Source organism: Pleuronectes platessa, chromosome 1, assembly GCF_947347685.1.
Source record: "Pleuronectes platessa chromosome 1, fPlePla1.1, whole genome shotgun sequence".
Lineage (NCBI taxonomy): Eukaryota > Metazoa > Chordata > Actinopteri > Pleuronectiformes > Pleuronectidae > Pleuronectes > Pleuronectes platessa.
Genome location: NC_070626.1, coordinates 22219690 through 22246266, shown reverse-complemented (window position 1 = coordinate 22246266; position 26577 = coordinate 22219690). Strand labels below are relative to the sequence as shown.

At 40.9% G+C, this 26577-nt stretch overlaps 1 protein-coding gene across 2 annotated transcripts in view; it reads left to right on the top strand.

Annotated features, from left to right (window-relative positions):
* Positions 1 to 26577, top strand: part of ankrd11 (ankyrin repeat domain 11) — a 93833-nt gene that overhangs the window by 14305 nt on the left and 52951 nt on the right. For both annotated transcript variants that reach the window (XM_053443043.1, XM_053442970.1), the window contains exon 2: positions 9841 to 9920. The gene's annotated coding sequence lies outside the window, so the exon portion shown is untranslated. The remainder of the gene's footprint in view (positions 1 to 9840; positions 9921 to 26577) is intronic.

Sequence of the window (26577 nt, the reverse complement as noted above, 5' to 3'; positions counted from 1 at the left end):
CCAGCTGGCTACTCAATCACGGTATTCCGCAAATAGTGACCACAGCCCTTCTTTTCCTAGAATGCAGAAAGTAAAGTCTTGATTTGAGGCTGACTTGTTTTAGAGATATATTTTATTTCTAATTCCCTGCGTTTGATAAGTGTAATCGTTTATATTTTAATAAGAAGCCCTGTCTGCTCACTGTCCAGGGCTCAGCCGCGGTGTATGCTCCCCAAACACGGTGAATCACAGCAGCTTCAGAGGGAGGAGGACATGAGGATGCAGTGACTACTTTGACAATTGCAATTTCAGGAATGTTTTCATTCTATTGATATTTTAGATGTCTTTGCATTGAGAGATTATTGATGTAAAAGTAACTTTTGCTGCTCTAAAATACTACTCTGATATGACTACTAGTCATATCAGATTCTCCAAATAATATTTTAAAAAGAAGTAATATAACTTCTTACAGTAAAACACATGATCGTATTGATATATTCTTTCCCACCGTGTATATATTCTACCAGAGCTACCAATTCGAGCTTTTCAATGCTAAGGACACCCCTAGCTGACTTCTTTACTTGCTCGCTTGTTGCTCTGTTTACTTTTTTTAAACCCCTGTTTTCTAAGGTTTTTACATATGTAGAAATGCCATTGTGGCGCAACCTTGTCAAAAATTAGAAATGGGTTATTGACAATATGGCCCAACAAAATACAATGACGATCACAAATGGCTTTTTGACAATGGTACAGTCATCTTGCATGATGGCAGGGTGGAATTTGCACCGATAGAAATCTGAGTTGCACATCCCTCTGTAGAATTGGAGAGTAGACTTTGGTTCAGTTTGTGTGGAGACAATATGTGTCAGCTGAAGATATGTATTAAATGCCTACTTTTTAACTGGCAGAGAATTGTGTGGGTGAACGGATGGCTGCAGGCTTTCAGAACAGTCGACTTGTTTTGTGGTGTTAGAGCATGTGCGGGTGTTTGTCGATAATGTACCATGTGCTGCTGCTCCTCCATTTCCAATATTCATAGGGCTCTGTCTTCCACTGCAACCATGGCAACATAAATTAACAATGGCAGAATTGTGGAGATAGGTGTTCTTTGAAGGGCTTATGTCGATGCCGATTATTAATAATCAGGGGACCGATAACTGACATGGTTATCAAGTGATGCGCAAGAAATAACGTTAAAGCGTATGGTTTTCTTTTTCCTAGTTAGGTGGTATTATTAAAGATCAACAAAAGAACTTTACTTTTACGTCACCTATCACATTCAAGTTAGCTCTATGAGACAACAAAGCTTACGTTATAATGGCCGTAAGCTAGCCTACCTATAACCTATGTTAAAACACCATCTAACTTAGGGTGAGTAATGTTACGTAGGGTATATGGTGGCTAAAAAGAGTTCCAGTTGCACCAACGTTACTCAAAAGATATAGCTTTACATACATAAACTTAACTGTAGGCTATATCGCAAGTGGGCATTTTCAGTGTAACTGGGAAACTTGGCTTCTTTGTCATCATAGAAATAGATGTGTGGGTTTCACTCTAACACACACGTCACTGATGCGCAACAGGTCAAATAGGATGACATCCTATCCAAATTATATAATTTATTGCCATTTTTAAGGCAACCCTTTGGGGTAGCATCTCCTCCTATGCAGAACTGTGGCTAAACAGCAGCCAGTGTAAACCGCAAACAACCGCTACACACACAAAAACAGCAACGCAGCCGTTCCACGGCGCAACAGCAGCCAGTGTGGTCCAAGCAGTTCTTTTGAAACATAGCTCTGCTCTTCGATCAAAGTTGCTCCAGTCTGAAATGCGTTCCTTTGCGTCGGTCTGTGATAGATGTGATGTCTAAGAAATCAGATAATGCTGTGGGCGGGACATTGCTCGAAACCACAGAGTTGTCAATAGATATTTTTTAATTAATTGATATTATCAGCAATCGGGATAAAAACAATTACAGATACAGATAATCTATAATAAAGAAGCAATATATCGTCCGGCCGATAATCGTCCGGCCGATAATGGATCGACCCCTTATGGAAATGCTCAGGTTGTGTGTGAGGCTGAAAGACATAGCGAGCTTTCTTGAAAGAAAATCAAATCCCTGTAACTTAAATGTCTAACTTCCCTACGCTTATTTATAATGCCATTGTTAAAAAGCACAGCGTATTCAATTGTTAAATGACGAGACAACACGACTCAAATATAATCTAAAATACTTTGTGTTGTTTGACCATTTTGTTTACTTTTGGTAACAACTAGATGCCGATGTGGGACATTCTGTATCTCGATTTGCAATATCATAATTAGGAACTATAATGTATTTGAAGCCATCAGTAGTGTTTGAAAGGAGCATATATCACTTAGACACCACGGGCCTCTAGAGAAACAGTTTGTAAGTGCAGAAATTATTGTTATGTTATAGTCAGTTGACATAAAACGGATGTCTTATACATTTTAAAGTGTATTTTCAAAGACATAACTTAGGAAGAACACATTTACATCGTCTTAAATGAAGAGCAGTGTTGTTGAGTTTTGGATTTACTGAGAAAAACCTGGTTGTGGTAGTGGTGAAATCAATAGCCTATGGATTTAGTGCTGATGTGGCTTGGCAAATGCAGACAGTTTGTCTTGAGATCAGTGATTGTTCAGTTATCAACATTAATTGCATAATAAATCTAAAGCCACACTCCTTTCTTGGCTTCTTCTGCATTCACAGGTCTTGTCTATGCAGCAGTTCTGGCCCTTGCTTCTGTAGTATTGCTTTAAGTTGTATATATGAAGTCTACAAGGAAATAGCAATAGGAAGTTGATTAACTTGATTTAATAGATATTAAACTTGGTTGCTGTTGGTTTGTGTGCTGCTGTCAGTGCTTGTCAAGAGGGTTTGTGAGCACTACATTTGTAATGCCAATGTACAGCCATGAGTTTGTAGTATTTTTCACCACAAAGTTAGACATTGTGTCTTTATTTCTGAACCATAACCACTACAATTTTAAACAACAAAGAAGGTGAGTGAGATTAACTCCCCTATAGCGGTGTTATTTTAATATGTCAGATGCATAGTCTATTGGTCAAATTCTAAATAACCTTATCAGACTCACAATCAACATAAATGCAGTATTAAAAAAAACACTTTTTCTTTAATTGGTACTCCTGTTACCACCCTAATGCCTGATTTAACAGTAAGTCAAGCCCTTCAATCACTATTCTAAACTTACATTGCTAGTAAAATGTTAATCTGCTGCCAAATAACTCTATAGTGAACCTACATTATTGGTTATTAGTTTGCTGGTGTACCTTTTTAATTCTTCATTTTCATTCCAGCTACATCTGAAGTTACAGTATGGCGGTACAGTATGATTTCTGAATTCCATGGGAATTTGGAAAGTGTTTTCCTTTGTTGCACAGCCAAGCTGAGGATACGTTCATCTGCACACCCCGTAGATTAAGAGCACATGCAAGTTTCTGCTTGAGACCATCATTGAAAAAAAAAAAAAAAATAAAGCAATTTTTTGAATGTGAAGGTTTTTCCCAGTCCAGAGAGCTTGTTACCTTGACAACAGCAGAAGATTTGCAGCAAGGGGAACTGAGCGTGTGAGCTGAGCTTGCAGTGGCATGGCTGTGCTGAACAAACAAGCGCTGTCGCTAACCATGTCACGAGCAGTGCTGCTGCTGCTGCTTTTCATTGCAGCTCTTCTCCACTCCCTGCTCCTCCTCCTCCTCCTCTAACTCCTCAGCCTTGATTTAATATCAGGCTTTTATTTGGCTGGTTTGTTGTTCAGCTACCCCAGCCATGTGACAGACACACCTTTTTATCTTTCCTATCTTTTATTTCTTCTAAAGGCTGAATTATAGTCCTGCGACTGCAACCGCGGAAGGCCACGCAGCTGCATCGACGGACTCGTTTTGGTTTATACTTCTCTAACATGCTGCGCGTGTTGCAACGCAATTCACCGCCAGAACCTTAGGCGGAGTAACGTTTTTTTTCAAAGACAAAACACACAAAGAAGAGACGTCTTCTTCTTCGTCGACTGTTTATTTACATCGCCACTCCGGCTCCTCATAGCCTATTTCTGGCGGACAAATCGGCCAGTCAGTGACGGGTTATACAAATGGTCATACTTTCGGATCTCTTCTGCCAAGTGCTCTTCTATTTGGTCCATATTCGTTCTTCTAAATCTTCCGTGATTTCCGCGTATTGTGGGCCATGAAACCGGAAACTAGACTCCGGACGGGATGTAGTAAGCAGACCAATCACAAGCCTTGCGGGCTGCGTGAGGCTCGCGTCGCTTTGTCGTGTAGTTAGAAAAATTGGCGGACGCACGCAAGCCCGCAGAGGGCACGAAAGGGGCGTGTTGCGTGCATGCGTGCAACCCGACTATAATTCGGCCTTAACTCCCAGCTCAATCCCCCCCCCTGCATGCTCCTACCTGCATTTGCTTTTATATACCTCTCATTGTTAACTTCTATGCAGATTTTTTATCTCACACTAGTGTGTTTGGTGCTTGGATAAGCTGATTTGGATAGAGCTGTCATGCTGCTGTCTGGGCTGGTTGTTCATGCTGGAGATATGGAGGACCAGTGTTCTTTGGTCCCTCCCTGCAGAAGCCAGGCTTTATCAATAATGTAGATGTTTTTGAGGAGGAGAGGTGTGGTGTGTATCTCTTTTCCTTTCTCCTCCCCCTGGCCCATCTCTCCATCCCCCTCAGCTGTCTCCCCATACCCTCCAGTGTCAGGTTTCCCCTCCAGTATTTGTGCATAGAAGAGCAGATGACTGAATCTAATTAGTGAAGATATTACAATAAGCTCCGATACCTGATGCTTTGACATACTGCAGGCCAAATCCAGGCATCTATATTAAGCTGCTGTTGCCTCCTATTGTTCATTTGGTATCGTGATCAGATCTTATATAGGGGTTCTTCACTGACAGACAACCTCCAGATATTGTAGGCAGTGTTTATTCCATGTGTAGTACATCATTTTAGTAAAAGTAGTAGGGTGTTTCCATTGATTCAATCGATTATAATTGGGATGTCAAAATACCAAAATGTAGTAGTCGATGACGATGGCATGAAATTTCCACGATTCCTGATACGAAAATGTCAGTTACTGAAAGACAACAGCAGAGGCATGCACATGCAATGTACTAACACACACAAACACACCTATATACTTGAGTTCAAGGCTGCAAGCAGTAGGTTACTACAGCAGTAGTGACGGACCATTAAAACATATATTCAAATGCTAACCCTATCAGTGCCCCACCTCTGCACCGATCATCAAATGACTCCAATCACACACAAGTAAAACCGATCTTCACAATAACCTGCTGAACTCCCTGTTCCTAGATAAACCTGCCTTAGCTGTTTCTGCAACATTGAGGTTGAAACACTGTTTCGTCACAATCTGTAGAAAGGACTTTGCCATAAGTATATAACTTCAGCTGCTTTCAGACATACACTGAAGTCTGGACATTTTCCTGAAATTTCGAGAGTGGCTGTATGAGAGAGCGTCCGCATCAATTGCTAATGGGATTTTCTGGAACTTTTCCTGGCAGGCCCCTGGTAAAATGTCTGAGTGAGGTCATTTGATAACGCAGCAAGAAAATGTCTGGAAACGAGAATGAGTGGGCATGTTGATGAAGTATCTATCACACGACAGACGTGATATGGGAAGAATGCAATTTTAACAGGACAAAAAGAGGTACCATACACGTAGACGCCGATGTTGATGTTAACTTGGAAAGATTATAAAATTTGATCGCTTTTGGCAAAAAGTGCAGATGTCGATGTGCTGTCAACCACTCAATCACATTGCCATTGATACGACAGCTAACAACGTAACTTTAGGCTAATGCATTATTTCATGGGTCTTTCATCAGGCTACATTGGGCCGATATACTTTATTTCATCGTGTCTAAAGGAACTCAATGTTCCTTTTATCTCGCAAACATTTCTATTCCAGTGCATATCGAGTCCTGTATATGAGGTCCTCTTAAATTTGGCTAGCTTGGGAATTTTTGTTCCAGAAGATTTACTGTGCTGCAGATTCTACAGTGGGATCATGAATTAATGTCCTGCTTTGACATGTATGAGGCCAGCAGTATGCTTTATGAAATCGGACAGAGGGTAGTATTTGTGCTACAGCTGCTTTTTTAGTTCTCTGTTCTGTTCGCCGACATGACAGCCAGACACAAGACTGACTGAGGAGGTGTTCTGCAGGCCTGCGGGGGGTGCACAGTGATGTGTTTGTATTATATGGTCCAGGTATCACACACAAACGTCATGTGCTCCCATTGTGGGCCCAGCATTCTTTAATTGTTTTCCGACCATGAGGTCTTGATAGCAATCTGCCGTTTTGGTTTTGTCTCATAAACTAAATTCACCTTTAGTTAATAGTTTACTATTTAATCTCCTGAATGTCACCTCGCTATTGAACATTGGAGCACATTTGAGGCTTTAGTCCTTGAATATATTGTAGGACAATTGTTGCAACGATTGAATTGAGTAAAACCAACTAGCAAAAGCCATATATGGCTGCAACTAAACATTTCAGTCTCTCTATTGCGAAGCCATTGCCCCAGCTCCAGTGAAGAGATGTATCCTTATCTGCAGTCATAGTCTGGCAGCATCAAAGACCGCTTCTGATTCTTGTTGAAGGTCACTGTTAAAACCAGCATTGGTCTCACCAGCTCTCTCACTTACAGCAGTGTTTTTAAAGAGCTTGTAGTGCAGCTGCCTCGACCACACATGTGCCTCTTGCCCCCCTGTTCCTCACTAACAATTTTGATCATCACCCATATGGCGAAATCTCGGCTGCAGTGATGAGCTTAGATCTCTAAATCTCTGATATTTCAGCTGCTTGTCGACAGTGACATGTCTTGTGAACATGCAGAGGAATTAGTAATGCGGACATGTTGTCATGGTGATGCAGAACTAGAAATTTGCTGTATGAATGGCTGCACTACGCTGAAGAAGGTTTTTGACTCAGGTCAAGGTTGAATTGAACCACGGTTTAAAGCAGGGGTTTGGCCTCTGACCTCTGTTTCATCAGCTCCACCACATTAGTCTTGTTCACAAATATTTAATCACATCTATAGATTTTATTTTGTACAGACGTAAATTTGACTATTTAGCAGATTTGCTATTTGTCATCCCCTCATTCTCGCCTTGTGTAGTTTAGTCAAAGCCAATAAGCTAGGTAGCAACTGTTACTAAAGAGCATGCTTCTTTGAACTTTGAACTGTCCCAACCTAATGTTTAGTGCTTAGTTGAATTTTACTCAGAAGCAATTCCAAAATAATTGACACCATTTCAAACAGGTCGTTTGTGTTGTGTTTAAAAGTCAAACCGATCACAGCTCAACCAGCTAACTTGGGTGCTCAGTCAACTTAATGTTTAACACTGAGACTTTTTTGAGTGAACATATGATTATTGACATATTTAATATGATTGATCTAATAATTATTTAATAGAGTTCACCCAGTGTACCATGGCCGGTTTAGTTAATCTAAACAGTACCCTCAGGTTATTATTTTCCTGCAACAAATCGATGTGTGGTAGAGTAGATGCGATTTCAGGCAACTAAGATTAACCAGCTACAGCCCTAGAAAACTTTCAGCTTCCAACTAACTGGTGCAACTAGTTCAATATGTTTATTTATATTCTTAAGCTATCATTAGTCTTATCTGTTACACCACAATTCTTGTTGGCAGAGCATTGTGACCTATGTCTTTGTCCTGTTTACACAGAGGGGTTCGTTTTCTGAAGTAAAAAATTTAAAAGCGATTGTTAGGTAGCATGTGAAATTGTCACTGATATAGCTAGTAAGTGCTCAGTTTTCATATTCTGAACGGCTTTCTTTTATTTCCCTACCTGACAATTTTCAATCTAAAAATGTTCAGTGAAGTGACAGGTGACTCGTTTTCTTACAGCTCATTGTTTTGCTTGCTAGTTTGTTTTCATGATATTGTAATAAAGATAATTCATAGTTTTCGTCCCTGGTTTACATTGGTGTAGAGATTTTTTTGTTGTTGTTATTTGAATCGTTTATTAATCTCCAACTCTCAGTTGAAACTGTGTCCTGTATGCTTTTTTGGTTGATTGACCAAGTGAATTTATGCTGTGTCTCAAACTCTGTTGTGAGTAGAGGGTTCTGCTTCCTGGCTGGATTATTACATTCTGTCAATCCTGTGATTCCTACTGGGAAAGCCCCAGAGGTTCCACTTCAGAACAAACATAAATACACATCTAACCATCATCCTTCTTATCACTTAGGCCTTTCCAGCATGGTCTGGCCTTAATCTGTCCTGCATACACACCTGCCACCCGGCTTGTACTATCAGCTTTTGAGCTCTATCCAGTAAAACCCTGTACAAGGGTCCTGTTAGATATTCATACCGATGGCAGAGGTACCAGATCACTCCTACCCAATAATAAATAATAATTTGTACATGAATGCAGATTGTTAGATAAAGGGGACTTGTAAGTACTATATCTATTTAAATGGTATTAACCCTGACAGCTAGATGCAAACGACCATTGGAATCCAAACCTCTTGTGATGCTGTAAACCAGATTGATTGAACAAATGTAGGTTCAAACTAGGGTGGGGGGGGCTTCCAATAATCACTGGAATGTTACCAGTTTAGCCTGACAATGGACCTCTGTTAAATAACCTCCCATGTCCCATGTCCGGCCTCCTAAATCCTGATAAATCCTTGTCCTAATAGTTGGGAATAGACTGGGGGAAGGGCTACTAGCCAGACAGGTCAGTAACGTTAGCAGATCTCGGACTCTGGACTGTGGCTGATGTGTGTTCCAATTTGACTCCTTACTGTGGACCAGATATGGAAATGTTCTGAGGACAACCAGGTGCAATAGTCTTAGGGGTTCGCTGCCACAGTCTTCCTTATATGTACTTCTTTTACAAACCATTAAACAGGACACAACTAAGTTATAGGTCAACATATTTTTACACGTAATCCTTGTTCATGAAGTTGATGCATTGTGTCATTTCATGAACCCTCTAAACGCAAGAATTGCAGAGCACTGTATAGTTGTGTTGGTGCAATACCTAACCACATCCTGTTTATAAATTCAGAAATCTTTGTCTCCTTCTGTCTACGATTCTAAGTTCAGGGCTTTGATAAGTGCCCTTTGAGACCCCAACCCCCAATGCTTTTAATACTAGAGTTGTTCTGATCTCACTTATGTCACAGAAATCCAGGTTGAAACGTTTAGTAAGGGGAAGGGCTGTCAATTATTTTACACCATAAAACTCCAAGCTATTTATTTCAAGTGACCTCAAAATCAGATGTTCATATGTAGGATTCCTAACAAAGCGATGTGAAGAGGCCTTTTTGTACAAAGGGCCTGTTGATGGCATTTTATGGAACTAGTATAAGTTTTCCAAATGAACTGAGAAGTAGCAGTTAGCCTATTTTAACTTTTAAATTTCTGATACCAGTAGCTGTATTCTGCCTCACTTGAATAATGTTTCCAACTCATTGCTGCAAACCTCAAAATGCAGGCAGTTTATTAGCATTTTTGTTATGTGAACATATATAAACGACTCTTGCCCTATGTTCTAAAATGTATAAAGACATGGTTTCGAAAGAACAAAAAAATTGAACAAACAGCTCACTATATTTCAGTCCCTCTGTACCCTGTTCTCCCATAGGCCTCTCTCAGCTTGTCAGAGAACAGTGGGAGAACCTATCCAGGGAGGAGAAACATGACCCTCTGCATCCACCCCAATACCCATCCATTGCAAGGAATGTGAAACTGCATGTTCTGTCCAAGTAATTAATGCCTGGTTTTGTTTTCATCTTGTTTTTCAGGACTCTGTGGACTCTGCAGCAGCAGGTGTTTTTCTAGTTGGATTTTAGCCCACTGACGTTCTCCCACAGCCATGGAATCGGTATGTTAATGAAAATCATCTTATACATCTTCAAGCCGATATTCCGTCCTTTTATGGCAGTTTTAATTGAAACCGCTGGTAAGCACTTGCTTTTTAGAAAAAAAAATTCTGACTAGTTCCTACATCTATTTGCACTATAGTACAAAATATGCAGTACATTGTGGTGTGTGTGTGTGTGTGGATGTTGTTTTTAAAATTTTGGTATAGCAACTTGAGACCCTTTGAGGATATATACAATTTCCCCTATATCTTTTTATATCATTTGCTTAAGTATACAGTATTTCTGCTTTGGTTTCACTGCTAAAATAGACCCCATACAGTGAGTAGCCTTATCAGACTGATACATTTAAACGCATTATTTCAATTCTACCAACATAGTTGTATTGAAAAAATTTCACCTGGCACCCGAAAAATGTCAATCTTTATGTGATGATCAGTGTTTAAATTGTGGCGCGTGTTTTATGTAGAGCGTGAATGCATGGCACATCGAATACCATTTATCGCAGTTCAAGTCTTTTGCGATATGTATATCGCGCTAGTTCCTATCATTATGAGGGTAAATTATTTATATATATCGTGCAGCCCTAGTACAAGGTTTTAGTACTTTATTCAATCTCTGTGGTATGATGATATACGTATACAAGAGCACAATGAAATGCCTTTGACCTTGCATGCCGCCCAAAGGGAAAAATTAAATGCGGAAGACGAGAGGGGGCCCTCCTACACAAGAGTACACTCCTGCTGTGGAGCTGGCCCTTTGCAATAATGAGGGTCGTTCATATAAAAAATTGTCAGGGAACTCCAAAGGGTTTTATGGGTCTCTGAACACTTTTGCGCTTCTAAGAGATCATCTGATGATACACAAACCAAGCTCCACGGGCCTTCCGCAAATAGTGCTGTCGTTTTCCAAGAGAATTAATTGGCCAATAGGTGGTGCTTTTATATGCATTTGTTAGTTTTGATCGAACTTAACCAGCTCCTATGCAGATTAGGTGTGTGAGGTTAGTTACCATGGCTATGTCACCTACTAGTGTTACCCTGAATAACCAGGGTTAAATATTAAAGTATCTCATAAATCAATCTGAGGCATCTCAAGCTCTTCTTTTTAAACCAAACAACTAGTGTATTGTGTTTTTTTTTTAAGCAGTATTGAAAAAGACTGCCTGTACATGAGTGCACTTAAAAGTCAGGCTCTACCTTTTATTGTCAGTCATCCCTTTGTGTGACTGACTGTGTGTGTATGTGCAGAAGTTGCTTGTACCAACAGGCAAGTGCAGCAGAATTGAGCTCTATCCACTGGAATGCATGTATTAAGATCAGGGCTTAGTGCATGGCTAACCTCTGCTTTCCTGTCCCTTCGTCAGAGGCTGTGTCTGTGTGTATGTTCTTGTGTGTTAGAGACTGTGAAAAATAGGTCACAGCTTCTGTAGTGCAGCGTTAGCATGTGTCAACCCGAAGCCCTCCACCACCCTCTCTCTGTCCCGCTCACACTTACATTGCTTACCTCAATACACACAACTACATCCTTTTGTTTTGATGATATTTTTGACAGTACAAATATGTATCTTTGACGCACTGGATCATTACTGAGTATGACCTCTCCCCTGAAAGTGTGACAGGAAAAAACTAGAGCACATTAGCTTCGATGGTTCTCCAGCTTGATTGCAAGTCCACTACATCCGAAAGTCTAGCTAAGGCTAATCTTATCTGGATGCTAAAAGTTATTACAATTTGTTAAGATGAGAAGGGATGGGTCAAGAACTCTGACAACCACCGCTAGAGCTGTGAATCTACCTCTTTGTTTGAAAGGTGCTTTATAAATAAGATTGCCTCGCCTTGCCAAGATCTGTCTTTGTAAACTTTAAAATAAGGGTTGGTAATCCTGGAAAAGTTCAAGAACAGCTAACTCTTTGTAAGAAAGCACCCAGTACATCCCAGCCTCCGTCCCCCCCCTATTTTTCCGAGCAGAAGTGTTCGATCTGTGAGCCACAATACCAGTGAATGGGTTATTAGAAATCTGCGGCCTGGTGACCAACAGCTGCAAAACTGTCTACGCCCCCCTCTTCCTCTGCAAAAAGTCATCTCTCTCCTCTGTCTCTGTCTCTGACTCTCTAACTCTCCTCCCACCTTCCTCTCTTGCGTCTGTTTGTCTGTAGCTGTGCACCAATAAGAGCTGCTAATTGTTTACTTCTCTGAGCTGCCTATATCTGCTTACTGTCAGTGGCAACCACGGAAACTGATCACAAAGCTTATTGTGGTGCCGGGAATGAAATACATGCTGTCTGCATGGGTGCCTATGGTGTCTGGGCATGCTTGCACCTTACGCGCACACACACCTTCTTCCACTCTCCTTCTACCTCCCCTCATGTGATACCAGTCACATGGTTTCCAGGCAAGCGGCTCAGTAAATCAGAATCAGACTTTTATTTTTAACTGCTTTAAATCCTCCACCTGGTCTTCATCATTAGCAGAAGTGACTGAGGTGTGACGTGATTAAGACTGGGTTTTCACAACGATTTTTATCAGTCAAATGATTCTAAAACACACGATTTGTCACGATTCCATATCTGTTTGTTTAGGGATAATTTTGTTACTCTTAACGCTATGTTTTAGCACTGAATATGTGAGTGATGTGTAGAACTCAAGTTATGGGTTCAGGCTTTTGTGGCAAGCCTTTATATTCACATGTTAGAAATAGTTTTGGGACCAAAGTGGGTTGAATGTGTCAGTTTTTGTCTAAAAGTGGTGTCGCCTCTGTGTTTTAATAGCAGCTTTGGTATTAATCTGACTGGTATCCTTCAGCAGATGAGCTCAGAGGGGAGGAGTGTCAGCGTGTTTTCGATTTATTGCAGATAAAAAGCTAAATTCTTGTTATCACACCTTCTCCACTGGTTCTCTCACCGCTCGCCTTCTATCCCCTCCCCTTCCTCTCAAGCAGGGCTCGTTCCTCAGTGGGGATTAGTGTGTGCTGCAGCTCAGAACAGGGAAGTGGGCCCTGCTAGTGGCATTACATAACCAGCCCCCGCTAGTGCAGCTCGGGCTGGCCCGGCTAGAGAGACGACTATAGAGGCTTTGTTTTTCCAACCTTCCCTTCTTCCTCCCCTCTGCCGCTGCTCCTCTTCCCCTTTAAGCAAGCTGCATACTGATGCCGTATAGAAGGAGTCTGTTTGCCGGGAACAGGCAAGGCACTGTGGCATGGAGTGCAGAGAAATACGCTAATAGCAAGCTGAATGGTGCGAAGCGCACCTCTTAGGCAGAGGAATTTGAGGGCTGCCATAGGTCATACAATTTCAGGGAGATAGGGAAACAAGGGACTGCAGAACAGGGCTTTAGTATCCACCCAGGGGCTCCACATCAGCATTCACAGTGTTTATACAGAAGGTTAGAGTTATTTTGAGTGTTGGAGCTCTATGCCAAATTTCTCAATGTTGACAGGTTATGAGATGCTTTCTAAGTATTTTTTGTGCAGCACATGAACACACACGCACGCACACAAGCACGTACACTATTCCCCACCTGGCAGTCTGCCACTGTAGGGTGGGAGTGGGAGGCCAGTGTGCTCTGTGTAATGGAGGTTCAGACCAGTTAGCACTCTGACTGAGAAGAAGTAACCCGTAGACGTGAGAGTGAAAAAGATAAATACCAGTGCACAGCGGCAGCTTTATGCACAACATCTTGCAGCAATGAGTCCTTTGCTTGCTCTTTATTTCTGCATTTGTCCTTAAATTGATGAGGAGGGAAAGTAACTCGACACCAGAAGATACTTGGTGTTATGGGTATGAGTAGCAGGGATTTTTCCGTCTCACACAACAAAACACTTATTTGTTTCTACTGGCTTAAATTCAAATTTGGGAGGTATTTGAATGCCATGCCTATAATCATGCTAGAAGCATATTCAGCAAGTTATCTCTTGGCTTGACTGTCACACATTGCTGCAGCGGTTAAATGTAGTTCATATGGTCTCGCTACATGGTATATTAGTCTCTGCATTTCTTCCTTGTTTCTGACTCTTCAGGGGTTTGGTTATTCATATGTGTTTAGGAACATATTTGTTTTAAGGTCACAAAAGCCCTCAAGCATTTAAAATACTGTTGGCAAAGTTTACAAAGAAAAAGAATAGTTGTCATATGTTGATGGTATAAACATTTAATTTACATGCAAGCCCCTCTTGCTATTTAGATATGAATACAATTAATGTGGTAACTCACATTTGGGATATATATATAGTAGTATCTGTGCTGGTGCATGGGCTCCATGAGCACAGGATGTTGGTTTGCTTTCATCAGGCTTTTTCCTGCTCTTGCTGGGAGGTCATGGTTTCTTCCCAGGCACTGTTTTCCACAAACTTAAGTACACGTTAATACACACTCGCAAACAGGATCTGTACCTGATGGTTAGACTGATTTAGACTCATTGCTTTATAATGTTGGTGGTCTATGAGTTGCCATGAATTCTACGGTCTACTTATTCCATCAGCGTCTTGAAGCCTGTGTTTTTAAGAACTGGTCTGTTTTATGTCATTCCCCCTCTTGAGTCATAGCCGCTGTCTTCGCCCGTCCTTTATTTTGTTTTTTTGTGGCTCACCTCACTCTATCTTTACAAGAGTCTTGTCGTGGAACTCTAGTTTTTTGAAAAAAACTAATTACAGATTGTGTGATGTGGAGGCAAAGGATTATGGCAACAATAAATGTTTTTATCAATATTTTCTGATATGGTTCATACCAGGAGACCAAATGTATGCTTAATATATTAATTTAAAAATTAGGTTTGATTGTAATGGCTTTCTTCATATTGATAATTAACACAATTGACACAATAATAGACACTACAACATTATGATAGTGATCAGTTAAGTTTATTATTCTGTGTTACTGGACCCACTTTCATCCCAAGGCTTCCTCCCTGGATACAAAATTTGAGACAGTCAAGGACTGTGTGTCTCTAGTTTGCATTTTTATACTATCTTGGCGTCATCTCTGCATTTGGAGATGGGCTTGAGTGTGCTTTCAGTACGCCAGCCATGAGCCAAGTTCCCATCAAAGAGTCGCTGCTGCACCAAAGACAGTGTTTAGATGTGATGGCTAATTTTAGAGCAGCTAGGCTCTTGTCCAAGGTGGGGGAGGATAAGATAACATTGAAGCAGCCCTCCCTCCTTACACAGTTTGGTTTTGATTGTCAAACCAATATCCATCATTCAGCTGCATCTATCACCCCTCATTCAGCCCCTGTGAGCAGCCCCCATGTTGGGCACAAATTAGATTTTTGGGAGTAGATAGATCCAAACCTCATTCATGGTTACCAACTCCCAGTGAGTCCATGATCTCACTGAGGATCATATTTTACTTAAATAAACTGGTTTTAGTACAATTGGCATTTGTCATATATTTGTATGTAGTTAAGTGCTATATCATCCTTCATTGTTGTGCTAATGCTACAGTACACTCAGAACAATATCTGAAGACAATGTGAAGATACACTAAAGGGACACATACTGCCTCATATGTCTCCACATCAATGTGCAAGAGCTCCGCCTGGATAAGCAGCTAGTTTGAATTTCTAAACTAAACCATGTTTGATTAATCTTTTGCTGTACCCGTGTGTAGTGCGAGTCAATTGGCCTTTTTTCTCTAAGAAGGTAGTCAAAACCAAGCAACGGGCTATTTAATGCTGAATGAGAGCAGATATCAGCTAGGATCCCGTCTCTACAGCTTCTGGCCATAATGGCAGTGATAATGGACTGTGTTCTGATTTGTTTGTCAGAAAGGCATCTGGTTTCAGGAAATCTGGCCCTCAATGGTTGTGGATATGTTACTCGTTCATTTATTTATTTATTCTCTACCAGAGATCTGAACTCCATCAATTTGGACGCGCACACAAAACCATGCAGTTACACTCCCCCAGCACATCATACTTATACACAGACCATGTGGCAAAGCTGTCCCTGTCTGGCCCCTCTCACAGCCACAGAGCACTGACCTTGGTTTCAAGTAGCTGTGCTCTGTTAGAAAGCCAACACCTCTCCCGGGATGGGCTGACCTTGTTGTCTGACACACTGTAAGTCTGCACGCCCCTCTCTGTCTCTCTTATTCAGTCACACTCACCTCAACCTCAGCGGTCTTTACAAGTGCCTCTGTGTGAACTTCACCTTTGCAAAATCATGAACATTATACTGTAGAGGAGCAGGTCTCTTTGTTGTGTTGTTTAAATACGAATTCAGAGTTTAGCAGGTTTGGGCTTCTTCCCCACCAGGTGTTCCTTCATCAGACAACCACGTCTTCTCTCAGTGACAACATGCTCTTTTATGATGGTATTTGCAGCATTGCACATCATTGTCCCCTCCCTTTATGCTCCTGACTTTGATTCCCTGCAGCTGTCCAGCTGTGCAGTGCATAGATGGGTCCAGACATGTATATCCATTTCATTGTAGGCTCATAACTGATAGTGTTCATATGTAGAGGAGGTTGTTATCCAATCATCAAGCTTGCCGCTTTCTCAACTTGTGTTTTAGTCACACAGGCATAGGTTCAACTTGTGTAAAAAAGTATTGCTAGTATTTGCATAAAGTGTCAGCCAAAGCAAATTTGAAGTGTATGACATTCATTGTGTCATACAGACTGTGGTTTTAAACAGGTTGTTCTATATTATGTGAGGTCATTATTACAAGCTAGCGCTTCAATCAAGCTATAAACTGGTAAACACGACCCAGAGCATATTCTTACATTTCCAGTCAAGTCGAAAGGAGAAAAATGTTGTTGGAGAAACATCAGGAATGTTCCTTTGGCGTCCAGGCTTCTGATGTGGTGGGAAAGTTTGTATATTTGACTGACAGCTGGGCCTGCAGCAGCAGTGAAGCTCAATGTAAACAAATATGTCCCTGTAACTGTAGTTCACCTGACAACAGTTGACAAAAATGACCAACACAATTTCACATCTTATCCGAAAGGCTATAGCCTATGAAAATGGTAGGTTTACTATTCGCTACAAATCCTCTCCACATGATCTCCTGATTGGGTGAAGATTTGGTTATTGGCTATGCGTGTAGCAACATAGCACAATAATGGCCGCAACAATATTTAAAGAAGCAGCCCTCATGGTATGTTTCATCTACACCTTATTTGAACTTCTAGTGTATTTTACCATTTACAGCCATCACTCTATCACAAACTTCTGTTAGGAGCTTAATTTGATACAGTTAAAACTTGGCTAGCTTATTTAAAAGATCCTACCAACAAGAATTTGTTATGCTTTTGAGTTTTTGTCTGATGGTGAGGCTCTGGCATGGACTTTCTATGTTTTACCACAAAACAGGAAGCGGTTTGTAACTCGATTGTAAATTGTAGAGATTGTAAATGTTCAAATCAGCCTCAAACAAGAGTCCTGATTAACATTCATACGGCTTTGACTTCACAACTTTCTGTTATTCCTATATTGTTATCCATTTCTTCTCACAACTGTCAAAAGTTATTTTCAAGCAGCAAAATGTTTATTTTTGCTCTAAGTTTGCTGTAGAGTACTGTAGAGAAATGTTAAAGACGTTCTCAGATGTTCACTTAAATTTATCGGCCAGGTCTTTGGCCCAGGGCATTGGTATCTTGTTGAAGGCCATCTGGAAAACCCTTCTGCTCTTATTAAAAAAATATGAAAAGCAATGCAAAAATGCTCAAACCTGTCAGCATTGTGGTTTGGTTGTGTGCAGTCCAGTTGTGTGTATGTGTTTATTTGGTTTATAAAAGTTGGGCTTGGGCCAATAGCCAGCCAGGAGGACAGACGAGGAAGCAGATGGATCTGTTTGGACTTAACCCTTCCCACGCCACTTCATCCTCTTGGCCCTCCTTTGCCAACCTGCACGCCCCTCTACAGAGTAGAATGAAGGGGGCTGTTTGTGTTTATGTGTTTGTGCACGTGCGTGCATGTGGCTGTGGGTGAAGACCGAAAGCAGACAGACAAAACAAGAGGGAGCGAGAAAGTCTTTGCTATTGCAGACCCCTACAGTTTTAGTCTGTTCTGAACTATGCTGACATATGGCTCCTGCTGCCATGTAGGAAATGCTCTGGTACTCGGCTCTCTGTCTCCGGCTCCCCCCCTCCGGTACTCTCTGCTGTCTGCTCTCTCAGCCAAACCAGCACTTTGCTTGTTTGTCCCACGAATGTCTTGCTTTTTCTGGGATGTTGAGTCACCACAACCAATAGGGTCCACTGGCTGCCTGCCGATTGTTTTAGCCACTCTGCTTCCCTCTCTCTTGCTGTAGCCATCTCAGCAGTCAACGTTTCACCTGCAAACATAAATGCTGTTGGTCCCATGCTAAAAAAAATTGTTTTCACAGTCAGGCACACACCACTATACGAAGCATACTTTTTTTGTGCTGAGGGGTGAATTGATCGTGACCTTGTTGTTTGGCCCCATTTCATTGCCTGCCCAGTGTCTGTCTACTAACATGCTCAGGAGAGGGTTTGCAAGCGATGTCACCACAAAATGTGTTGCAGTCACTCCACAACCACTGCAACAATGCAACAATTAAATATAATCCTCAAATGTAAAACAGCTGGTGAATTGAACAAACTAAATTGAACTTTCTCAGACTTTTGTAGTTTAAAAACAAGACAAAAAATGGAACAGTCGAATAAAGCAAATGGGAGATTCACTTAGTATACGTGTCAGAAAGCTCAAAATCTGGCTATATTTTCTGTTTAATAAATATGCATCTCACTGTTTCATAGAGTCACAATAAAATATGTTGTGCATGCTTACCTTGAGGCATTCGAGAGTCATTCAGAATTTGTGTAGAAATGCAGGGTCACAATATTATTGGAAATCAGTCTCAGCTGAGTAAAGTTTCTGGAAGACACCCTCCCTCCTAACCAGTGGACTGTAAATAGAAAACCCTGAGGGAAGATCAATACCAACTCTGCCTGTTGATGAGGAGGGAAGCTCACTGTGTGAAAGAGATGCACGGCATGTTTTATAGAGTAGATGTGCGCACATGGTATCCCAAAAATTGCCCCTATCTTTTTCCCATATTGGCATGGCTGGAAAGGTCCCTCTACTTTTGTATTTTGTTACCACTGGTAAGGAGGTTATTTTGCACCCCTACCAATAAGGTTGGTTTGTATGTTTGTAAATAGGACTGCACAAACAAAATATATCAATGGATTTAAGTCAAAACGTTTCTTTGTATCACACTGACTCCTCCACTTCTTTTTGGAGAAGAGAGCAGCTGTGGGTCAGTGCACTGATGTCATATGTTGCCTAATGGTAACAATAGCTTTAGTTCCTCTTCCCATTCCTTCCTTCCACCCATCCATTACAACTACTACAGCCAGTACCCATCTACTACACTCCGACCCCCCCTTTACCGTCCACCAGCAGAAATAAGAGCCTTGGTCTTATTGTTCTCAGTGATGTAGATAACCATAACATAAGGGGAGCAGGAGAGCCAGAGTCAAGTAGAGAAAGGGGTAAGGGGTAAGAGGAGGAGCACTGGAGGCCAGGTTTTGTTTAAAAAAAGTTGAGTCTCACAGTCTCGTGTGGCTGTTTTATGACTAGATGGTGGGGGATGGTACGTAGAGGGTTTAGACAGGCACTGACCTCTGATCTGAAAGACGTATTCAGGAATTTTTAAAGTCAACTAGTTCACCACCCTCTGGTGTCTGTCTCTTATCATTATCTCAGAGCGTCAACCAGTACCCTAGGAAAGACTGTGCTGTGCTTTTCTTATATAATCAGAACTGTGTTCTTCTCGTGCTTCTTATTCTTACCTCTTGGCCTTTTTTGTGACCTTTGGCCAAACCTTAATGGCACCGCATTGACAGCGTCACAAACCTTGTAGCCTTTGAGGGAGAAGGGATTAAAGTTAGACGCGTGTTCAAATTCAGCAAAGTAAGCTAGCAAAGTGTTGTTATGGTATGTGCTCGTAATGATATGTTATGGCGAAGCAGTTGTCAATGTTGATACGATTTAAAGTTACAAACTTTTTTCTATATATTTTGCATAGTTGCTGCAGTATCATCTGGGGATCAAATACAACATATGTCATAATTTCAACAAGCTTTAGAAGGGTCTCAAGAAACTATGTTCTTTGTTTATATATTAACTTTCACAAACTCATAATAACTTATGTTCACATTTTCTCAGAATATTTAATCCCCAATAACAAGCCATATATCTGTTTTTCAAGTATTGTCTCTTTTCTTTCAGTAACCGTTGATTTGTCACCATTAATTGTAGTACCTGCATGGTAGCTGAGAAAATGGGTTGACACATAATGTACCAGTAAATGACTTCCCAGTAGCGTTAGACTTAAGAATCTGGTATGTGCATGTGTGATAGCGGTGCAGTATTTTAAGGCTACATGCATACAAACATGGTTTCGTAAAAATAGAATATAGTAATGTGGATGTAGCCTAAAATTGGGTTGTGCCTGTCCTCTGTACTGATGCCTGGCCAGTAACTCAGTCCTCCTTTTTTGTACAATATTTGGCTGCTTTTACTTTCCTACCTCTTTTGTTTTTGTTGTTTATAGATTACAGTAGGTCTGTGGTGCGTTTTCCTAAAGCAGACTTTAAAAACATAAATGTGATAGTATCATGTGATGGGCTTTGCCCGCAAACAGAGGGGCAGCTCACAAAGAGCTGGCAGCTGGGAAAGTTGGCTTCTTTATATTATTGAGACACAACACCCTGCCAGCTCTGTGCATTTTTTGTCATTGTGTTTGACAAGCTTTGTATTTCGATCCACATCATAATTTAAAACTGGCATTTTGAGATCTATCCACTTCGGAGATTGTTTTTTGAAAAAGCACCATGATGAGCGGAAGAACATTGACTTTGACCGTAACTTAGAGAAAATGATGCCTTTTCAGATTTAGCAGGCTTAGCGTGGATATTCCCGTAACTAGCAGTCGTAGGCCGCAGCCACTCATAGTATGATGCACCATTAGATTGCACCATTCAGATTTAAAGCTCTTCCTTCTCTGTCTGCATGCCTGCCTCTGTCTTTCTCTTTGCTGCTTTACTTTCGCTTTCCTGTTTTATGGAGAGCACAACGCTCTTATTGTCTCTGATAGCAGTATTTGCTTAGACAAATGTGATGGCAACTGCTACGACTAACTACTAATGTCACAGGAGGCTTTTCTGCAGTTTGAATGCTTAGTTGTACTGTCATAGCCAAACATTTCTTTTAATGGATTAAAATCAGTCCTGATGGATTAATGAATTATTGGGTGCGTCACCATTTGAAAATAAATAAATCTATAATGATGTATTACAGCAAATTAGTTAAGGCCTTGTATCTTTGCCACAGATTGCTGTTTTTTTTTCATGGCCAGAAGGGAGAGTGACTCACACTCATCCGCCCTCACATTTAGAGTTTGTGTGCCTGTGAGGAGCGAGCGGCTTGTTTGTGTGACAGTGATGTGTTCAGATAAGACATCAGAGGTGTGGAGACTGTCTATTTTCTGCCCTGCATCGTTATCTGCTTGCTCCTGGCCACGTCACAAAGCTTGAAACTCCGACACTGCACATGTAGGGTTGTATTGTATTTTTGTCTTTTTGTCAGTCAGCAATGCGCTGCTGCACGCTCTTCAGAAATACCATTGTTGTGTGGATTGTATGGAAGTAAACTGGACACAGATCAAATAACCAAATATATAAACTTGAACCTTTTTTATTTATTCTTTTATTTCCAGTCACCACTCACATACTAGTAACCCAGTTAATGTAGCGATGAGGCAGGTTTTGGTCTGGTTAGGTCATGTTGGCTCTGCTATTATCTTGATTTAGTTATACAGCCCATGTGCCTGTAATTGGGAAAAATATTAGTCTTGGGTTAGGTCCGGACCCAAAAAACAGAATTCCTGTCTGTTTTCAGTTGAGCTATGTTATTTTTCTCTCGGGCTTGGACAGAAGATTGCTTCCTGAGCCGCATTCTAGTACTTATTGGTCTTTGATGTATATGTTTTGTGTTGTGCTTTACAGCATTCACATTTTAACTCTGTCCTAGAACGTGAAATACCCTTAGTGAGGACAGAAAATAATGGTTTAAATAAAGTATTACTAAACATATTAATAGGTGAGAGCCCAGCTCTTTTACTCGTGCACTAGTTTGCCAATTTTAGTTGTTTTTAACACTTATACACAGACACAGTTTGCCTGGAGCCAGCATTGCAAAAACTTGTGACGTACGGTTCTTCTTCCTCATGCAAAGTTTTCAACATTTCACCCAACTGTCTTTAGAATCAGGTATTCCATTGTGATTAATTCCTTGCCCCCAACCACCACCTCTAGCACATAACTGCTCACCTAGAGTACATACATTATATTTCAACTGGAGACTTGGGCTGTATTCAGACATGGGATTATCCAGACATTTGGTTCTGCCCATTCTCCAAACTTTGCCTTTCACCTATGACCAACACAGCAGGAGATTGTCCAGGTCAGATGTATTCACAACCACAGGAAAATTTTCACTGCACTCGGCTGAGGGGTAGCGTCTGGGTAGAAAATGAAGGAGGCAAGACATAACAAATTCAATTCTGCTGCGGAAAACCCCGTTTTTGTTTTAAACACATTGGCACTGCCGTCTGTTCCTTTTGCCAAAGCTCTCAAATATTACTGATCTTTGAAACCTTTGTTGGTATCTTCTACATGTATATCACATATTTTTCATCTAGATATTATGATTTTAGTTTTTTTTTGTTATGCGTTTGTTGTATGTTAGAAACGTCATCAACAGGCCCACTTTCTTGCCGTTAATTCTCTGGGTATTCTCCTGCTGTATTCTCACATTGACTTACTTTGATATTGTCAGGGCATTTTACTAATGATCTGTCAGGAAAAACTCCGGAGAGCGTCCACATCTGAATTATGTATTAGGTATTTTTTTTGTAGGGTGCCCTTGAGACAAACAAATGTACTAATGCATCTTTTCAATACACTGGATTGGTATTTAGCCAGACAGGACCAATCAAATTTCTTATTTGCTTTTGGGAGGTAGCAACAGTTACATGTACTATTTGTATTAATATTCACAAGCATTACAGTATTGCATATCCAATCTTTATTTATTGTGGTTCATTTCACAATTCCTATGCATTTCATTTGGTTCTACCTCAATGTGAAAACTCGTTCAGTACATGATAAGGTGTAGTTTTTCTGTCTAGTGAAATACTTCATTTGAATATGTTTGGTGATATATCAGAGGTGAAAGCGTCAAAGGGAATTTTCTCTGCTCATATTCACTCAAATCATCCCAGCAGGGTTCTTCTTTATCCACTGCAGTATATCATGAGAAATTCTATCTCATATTTACTGTATTTTTCATATTTATCTCAGTGTGACCCACAATTCCAATTTATAATTCAATGCAGTTCAGCTTTGATATGTAAATTACATTTTGAAGTATGGATTGCATGATTTGTACTATTATTCTGTGAAGATAGAATCCAGTAGATGTGGATGCTGCTAAAACTGTTACTCTGATGTGGTTGCATGCCCGAATTGGAACAGTAAATTATCCCGCTTATGCCTGTATCACACAGTACAAAGCAGGGGGAGGAATTTATCCTCTCACATAAATAAAAAAGTGACTTGACTAACATGGAAATTGGTGAAATGATAAAGGTAGATTTATCATTATTATTTTCAAGAACTACATTTTCACCTTATTCGGACAATTGAAAAGGTTTAATTTTGGCATATCTTGGCAAACGCTTGTGAACGTTTTCTTCTTGGCTTTGCTGCTGTGTAGTTCTTCAGTCTGTTTTGGCTGCCCCTCTTGTATTGAAGTGATGTAGAGCACTGGAGCCTGAATAGGCTGAAATAAACAATAGGAAGTCTAATCTCTTCCCCAGCGCTCTCCCCCTTGAGTTTCATAGTCCCGTGTTTAGACCTGAGCAGAGTGAAATGTCTAATTTTCAGCAACATGGCTGCCTCTCGACAACTTTGAATTATAGTGGAAAAGCAGCTTGTCAGTTTCTTCAATCTTTTACTTTTTACTAGCTATTTCATCCCACTAAACTTAGTTCAATGAGTTCAACCAAGGTGTAGATATCAAGCCCTTATACCAGCTCATTGTTTTCCTTTCAAACCAGATAAGCTCCAGTTTCTTCATTGAGCTGCATGGTTTTTATTTTCCGCAGAAATGTTGGTGACCTCAAGCTCAGTTCACCTGTGCTCTAGTTGGCATTGTATACTCCCAGCTTTCCAGTGCTGTGGCTCACATAGCCAACTGGTGTGAGTTGCTGAGAAACGAGGCCCTGCATAGCAGTGGAATAAAACATAGCACCTGTCACAGAGGCCTGAGGGGGACGTAGAGGACGTTGCTATATCAGCAATGCTCTCTGTATGTTTCTTCCCCTACTTTTTTATTGTATATATCCTTACATAGCCAGTTGAACTGCACTAAGTTTTAGTTTATACTGTAATGGTGTGTTCACCAGCCAATCCGGAAGAGCACACAGCTTGGGGGCTTTCACCGGCTCCTCCAGGAGCTGTGTCTGGTTGACACAATGTTACCTTTGGCCTACCAGTGGCCGGGCTTTCGAGACTCATTATCAAATATTTCAACTCACATTGGAAACAAATGAAGTGAAATTTGCATCCAACGCGCTAATGGTGCGGCGCAATTGACGAATGGGACGTTGTGGAGACAGAACCATTTATATCTCGGTGTGGATCTGGACAAAGGGTCAAGAACTAAATTTTCACCTTATTCTAATAAAGGAAAATGTAAAATTTTTGTGTATCTTGGCAAACGCATGGGAGCATTTTTCTTCTTAGCTTTGCTGCTGTGTAGTTCTTCAGTCTCTTATGTCTTTTGAATAGGACGTGGGCCAAGACAGATCCTTTTATATACCTTCGTGTGGATCTGGACAAAGGGGCTGATCTTTTCTTTCCCATTGTGTTATTTGATACTTCTCTGGGAATAATTGATGTAGCTTGAACAAGCAGATTTCTCATAAAATTTAGATCTAGCAGTTTAAAAAATGTGTTCATAGTTTGGCTGTTGGATCTTTGTGAAGGTACTGTATGTGTTCTGAATCCCATTCTAGGTATAGTTTAATTTGTATCTCTACTGTAACTATACTGATTTTGAAAGAGACTAGCATTCATTGTTATACTCAAGTGTTCTTACTACTAAACTAATGTATGGCAGTGCATGTTTGTGTGATCTAGACCACTGACTGGTTTCAACTGGTAGTAGGCTTACAGCAAAATAACAAATCCTCTCCAGGTGAAGGTGCATGTGTTAAGAGCTGTGAGTCAGTGCATGCACAAATGTAGTAGCTACTTCAAAATGGGATAACATGTCATATTTTACAAAGGATATTGTAGTGCATAACACATATGAGAAAATAGAAACTGGGTCCATTTTGTTTGACAGAAGACTATAAGACTTTTACATTGCCATTTCCAGCAAAGACAGGAATTTAAGAAAACAAAAATGCAATGGAGCGCTTCCCTGATTCGGAGAAACCTGAGGTGGAGAGCAACTATCTGGTGTTCAACCCATGTTCATAGTTTCAGATGTGGAGGCTGGCGTGTTTATGTGCAAGTCAGTAGGTAGATGGGGGAGCTGAGGGTGGCATCTCCTAATGAAACTGGATCTGTACGTGATCAGGAATGAGATGAGGCAGATCTGCTCCTCACCTGTCCTGTAGTGCAGGGTAAGACACGCACACATACACAATCTGTGTATCAAGGAAAGCCTGCCCTGAGTGCTTGCTGGATAATCTGATGAATCTCCCCAGCAGCATGTGTGCCCACCTATTAGTACAGCCCCTTGTTCCCCCTTCAATCACTACCACATTACTGAGAGGGGGGGTAATAGTGTGTTTTCGTGTGGATAAGTGGGCAAGAGTGGCTCGAGGAATGTAAAGCCACTTAACTGTTGAAAGATGACTGGTTATGGTGTGGTGGGTATAGGACAATATAGGGGTAGAGTGGTGCGTGTGTTCTGCTGATTGAACCATAAAGATCTGGAGATTAGTTCTTCTGCAATCAAACATGTGCCATACATGGGCTGCTTTTCTTGGAATCTTACATCCGATCTACTGTACGCTGGTGTAGGGATAAAGAGGCATGTGTGGTTGAAAAAGAGATTCCGGTGTTCAAAAGACCGAAAAGCCCTCCAGTTCTTTGCCATTGCTGTAAAGACGAGCCAAACATCTGAGCAACTTTTGAATGACAATTAACCAGCAGGTTTGACTCCTTTTGGCGTGGTTTTGAACACCAGTATTATAAATTAGTCATACTGCTACCTGGTAAGGCTGCATGGCTGAGAGCTGTTGAGTGTAGCGTATGGGTGCTGACCAGCTTCTTTCCCTCCATGCCAGTGTGAGTCTAAGAGCTTTCTGTTAAGGAGAACTCTGCTTGGGCTGATTGACACACTCAAGAAAGGACAGAAAAGTAGTACTCCACCAAAACAGCTAAACAATGTAAGAATATAGTTTTCAAATCTGTGTTTTGGTGCATGGAAGCTGTAGAAGTGAATCAGAGAGTGGCCAACACCAGAGTAAATAACTTAGCAGTTAGCAGCCGTTTTCAGACATAAACTCCAGAAAATGTCTGGAATATTGTGTCTGGAATTTCAAAACAACAGGCAAATGTCACTAACATTTAACAGAGGGGTGGTGCCTGGTTAGATTATGCAGGAGGTAGGT